Source organism: Empidonax traillii, unplaced genomic scaffold (genome assembly GCF_003031625.1).
Source record: "Empidonax traillii isolate 1590-97213 ecotype Southwest subspecies unplaced genomic scaffold, ASM303162v1 scaffold296:size1881848, whole genome shotgun sequence".
Taxonomy (NCBI): Eukaryota; Metazoa; Chordata; class Aves; order Passeriformes; family Tyrannidae; genus Empidonax; species Empidonax traillii.
Window position 1 is genome coordinate 1,446,819 of NW_020955489.1, and position 5,336 is coordinate 1,452,154.

Below are 5,336 nucleotides of genomic sequence, written 5' to 3' on the forward strand. Positions count from 1 at the left end.
TCTTGCTTGAGTACCAGGGCAAGAGCTTACTTTGGCATCTCCTCCATGCATTGTAGCTCCAGGCTGCCTGTCCTCCTCTTTCTAATATTTAGCTACTGTTGAAGTGCTACTGTCAGAGCTGCGAAAAGCACAGAAGGCCCAGAAGCTTGCTGGATCTCATGAACATCCTAGCCATGTCTCCTCTCTTCACCTCTTCCTGACTCAATAGGAGGAAAGCTGGAGGGTAACACAGGAGCCCACAGAAGAGCTAAACCTCCACAGGTACCACCCTTGTCCTGGCATGGACCTTCCTTAGGTTACTTAGGTCAAACTGTAAGACCAGGATGGCAGGTGGGAGAAAACCTGGTCTGCATGTTTGTTTGGAGTTCCTGCTCCTCCAGAATTATTTCTACACCAATGCCCTCTAAATAAGAACACAACACACCCCACAGAAAAAGAAATGCAAGGTTGCTCTCCTTAGTGAGCTCTACATGGACATCAAAAGTCTATATACATAGGTAACTATTTCCTGGGAAGGAAATTTTCCTGTCAGGGAAGCTTCATACAGTGTCGAAATACAGCAGTAATACTTCTAATAAATTGCTGTCATACAGTTATGTGGTAATTACCTTTTATTTCCTACGCTGCAGTACTGTTTGAAAGGAACAGATTTTCTATATTTAGAGAAATACACGTTTTACATGACTTTCAGAGTTAATTATTTTGTCATTAAAAAAAATTAATACTTTTTTTTGGTTTATGTTGCTCTGTGGATTTAAATGAACAACATAACCTTATGGAGAATAAAGTGTTCCTTTTGGGAAAAGTAGACAAGATTCTCTTTTACTGTTATTGGAAATAACAAGCTGTTGAGCTATGTGGAGATTAAAAAAGTTAACTCTTTCATTTGAGCAAGCATTCTTTGCTTTACCAAATCACTCTTACAATTATAAAGAGCTGGTGTGAGAATCGAAAGGAGCAGGTTTATTATACTTAGAAAACTTGAGCTTTTCAATTTTAGGTATTGCTTATCATCCTCTTACAAACTTTCAGAGAAATATGTCGAATAAGCTTGTAAACAAGTACATTACTTATTGTAGAACAGTAAGTACCCTTTATAAATAACAGCTGATACAGTAGCATATACAGCTTTATATTCTGCACTCAGATATATTTGTGCCTTCAATGTATCAACATTGTTGTATCATCTTAAATTGACTGAAATACCCACCTTGGTGTATTGACTATTGTTTCATGCAAACTTAGTGATTTAAAAATATAGCTCAGTTTTAAGTCAGTATCTTAGAAAATCAATAGACTTCAGAAGTTTTTATGAATTACAACAGTCTATCTCCACTGGTGATGTAATAAATAATATCTTATTGATTGCCTGGTTTAGTTATTTCTGAATGTTTAGCTGTTTTCCTAGTCTAGTTGCTGTAGACAGATTATTATGAAGAAAGCAACTCATCTCTCCATGGTTTTTAATCAATACACTATGACAGGCCTGCTAGTATTAGAATTCTTAGTGGCTGAAACTGGGGTAACACATTATGTTCTGTCTCCAGTGTTACAAATTATTATTAGTAGTATTCATTAAATGCTCTGGGTGCGCTGATTTTTCTGGAAATGTCACAAGAGTGTTTATATAGACATCTCTAGTCTGACTTTGGCACACAAATGTCCTTAGTCAGAAACTCCTTTAGAAGGATTTACTATATTAATTCAATTGTTAATAATAGCTAATTCTCAAGACTAATTATATACAGCCAGATCTTTGTCCTCCAAAGTAAGGCATATAATATGCATATAATAGAGATTCTCATGGGAATGTCCTATTTGTCATTAGTAATAAATAACATTCTTCAGAAGATCATCAACAGCCTGAAATGACTTCTTAAACAGCAGTTTAGTGATACTTCCATTTTTTTTCCTTTCACTATTAATTTGATCCTTCAAATTAAACAGAGTTCTGAGAAGTTTTGCTGAAGAGATACACTTACTTTGAAAGATGCATTTTAGTCTTGTTTGACTCAGGACATACAGAGATTAACTTTGCTGCGTGACTATAAATATGAACATACATGTTGAAAATTTTTCTCCTGGGAACATGAGAGAATAGATCTCTAAGCTGCTGATTCTGACTTTTATACCAGTAACAAGTCTGCTCCTGTTTTGTGTGGATTTTACATTTTCTCCAAAAACTATAGTATTCAGTATTCATGTACTCAAGCATGCTAAGTCCACTAGATCTGATGGTAAATATGATTAAGAAGGCCCTGCTTTATCTAGTCCTGCTATACTTAGCATACCCTTCTCTGTAATGTATTGACATTTGGAACAATTTGTCACCTTGCTTGATCTGTAGCAAATGAGAGAATTTTACAGATTTAAAGGTGGTGCGTTGCACATTTGGACAGAGTAATAGCCCAAGAGCTGCAGCCTGGGTCCTTTTGAACTATGGAGTGACAATCCACAAAGTCTGAATGCTTTATTAACAGAGAATACCAACGTGGTTGGTAGCAAAAAGGAGCACAAAAAATTTAGGCTGCACTGTAAGAACTGGAAGTGGGAGTAACTTGTCATGTACTATTGTGCACTTTATAAAGCAGAGGTGGTAGAGGCACAAAGACCTTTTATTTCTCAGTGTCCTCAGAGACTGTCAGAAGAGTCAGAGTGTAACCTTAATTGTATCAATGTGCTCTCGCTCTTATGCAAGCTCTGACTGTGCCCCAGCTGTAAAGGTACCGTACCTTCCTGGGTGCCAGTTGGCTAACAATGATGGGATAGCTTGACAGGGGTAAACTTTCTCTTGCTCATATGGCACAGGTGGAGTAAGAAGAGATGTTGTAGGAACAACATATCTTCCTCTTTAGAAAGAGGCAAGATGCAGCTGAATGCTAGACAAATTTCATTTTGTCTAATATGAAGCCCTTAAAACTGTTTTACATAGAGGAAGTGTTTTGGAAGAAGTGGATTTCTACTTGCTCTACCAAGATCAGAACAGAGGCTGTAGTTTTATTTATCACTGCAGCTGCATGCTGCCTTTGGTCTTGGCTTGTCTTTAAATGAGCAAAACTAGCACAGAATTAGAACTGGAAGTGGTTTCTACTTGCATAAACAGAAGATACAAGAAAACAGTTCCTGGAGAATTAGTAAAGAAAAAATTCCTCTAAATTCAAGCTGCTGGTTGGATCTCCTGGAAGTCAGGTTTAGAATGGACAGTAACTTTTATTGTGAGTACAGGGACATTTGCACATTGCTTCATACTTACTGTCCTTTAACAGAGCCTACCGCTCCGAAAGTAAAAGATTACAAAGAAGAACATGTGAAGCCCTTAACTACAGAACACACCACAAACCATCCTTCCTTCCTTTTTATTACAGATCCTAAACCAGTTACTCTGCACAAAAAAAGAACAACTGTACAGAAATGCACAAGTAGCTACAAGGATAAGTCAGGATATCTTCCTTTCATTCATTTTGTTGTTATTTCTCTTTGTGTCTTTAGGCTAGAGTTAAAAGACTCAATACATTTTAATGTGGCATCTTGCATAATAAACATAATTCATTGAAGCAAATTGATGTGCTGTAAACCTCTGTTTTGCACATTCTGGTCTTGTTAGGAGTTAAAAAAAAAACAACTCCAGTGTAGGTGAGAAAGGGTTATTGGTGAAAAACATACATGAGAAATGGTAAAGGTGGACTAAGCATCTGATTAGTGTTTTCCCAATTAATATGCCAGAAATTTTGAAAAAAACATGTTGCTGTGGAGATTGTGGCATGACACAATGCATGAAGAGGACAGCATGACCATGTGCAGATCAGCATGGGTTACCATGTCTTACAGTGCCTAAGACAGCTGTTGGAATGGCATGCAACCAAAATGAAGCTGTTTTTCCATCTCTTCTATCATGTCTGCCTGTCAGTTTGGTAATTTTGCAACAAAAAATATGATCTTTGAAGCTAGTTGGAAGAAGAGAAACACAGGGAATACTAACCTGAGCAGTAGGGGCAGCTGTGGTGATTACATCAAGTTCTCAACTGTCTCTTTCTCCACCTGTGCTATTTGAGAGCTGTGTGAGAGACATACCATGACAACTGAAGTGTTATCTCATCACTGCAGATATACAGCCTGGGTTTGAAACTGTCTATAAGCCTCCACTAAATCTTACCCTGAAATAGAGAAACTGAAAGTGAATTCAAAGAAGTAATGGCACTTTTGGGGGGATAGTTATTATCTTGGAAGCTTTTGATGGTCAGTCTGTATTTGAGCTATGCCTGAATTTTTATTCCTCCCACATCCTACAGTTTGTGGCTGATTCAGGGAGAAGCAAAGAAACCTCTTTAGCATAGGTAACAGATATATTGGGATGTCTCTCTAAAAACAAAACAAAAAACCTGATGTGGAAAGCAGTCTGGGTTTGCATTTTCTTTTCTTTTTATTGCTGCAGATTAGTTCCAGCATGTGCTTCCCTTTGTGCTTGAGAGAAGAAATCTACAGTTATTTTATCCCCTTCTCTTCAATCCCTAACAAATTCTCTTATGATGGGATAAAAGGAGTAATGTTTGGCTGCTGTCATGCTCAAAGACAATTTGATGTGGTCACTTCTTTTGTTTCTATTTTGCTGAGATACTCCATGTCTGTCTGCATCCTCATACTTTTTCTTGTCCTGGGATTGTAACCTTTGGGGACCACGACCATCACTTTGTTCTCTGCTTTACTTTCCGCCATGCCCAGTGAGGTTCTTTGTTCCTGGCTGATTGGTATTTTGGAAACGGAGATTCATGGTGTGATCGTACAGCTATACCTTTTCACTGGGTTGGATACCAAAACACCTGATTTCTTTCTTGTGGCAAAGAAAAGGAGTCATCTTGAATACTCCCTTCATGTAGACTTCCAGGAACTTCTCATATCCCTGTGATCCCTTGGTTTGTTTATTGCCTTGGATATCTGGTGAAGTGCAGGGTGACTCTGAAGAAGGGTAAAATGTTGCACGAAGAAGAAATCTTTTTGAATTAAGATGATAAAAAAATAGCTGTATGTCTGTAGAATTAGAATGACACTTTAATTCTTAACCAGTGCAGTTGACTGGGAATTATTTATAGCTACATAATAAATAAATAGGATAACCCTAGTGAAAGGTAGGGGAACCACAGGTAACATGTTAATTTTGTTCGTAAGGTTTATTTGAGAGCACTCCAAAAGTCTGTCAAGTCATCATAATGACAGGCATGTAAAATTAAAAACAGCACTTGGGGTCTGGTCTCCTCCCCAGAACAGAACTGCTGGCTCACTGCAACTTTGTAGTGTTAAGCTGTAAAGGAGTACTCATTAAATATCCTTTTTTTTTTTTT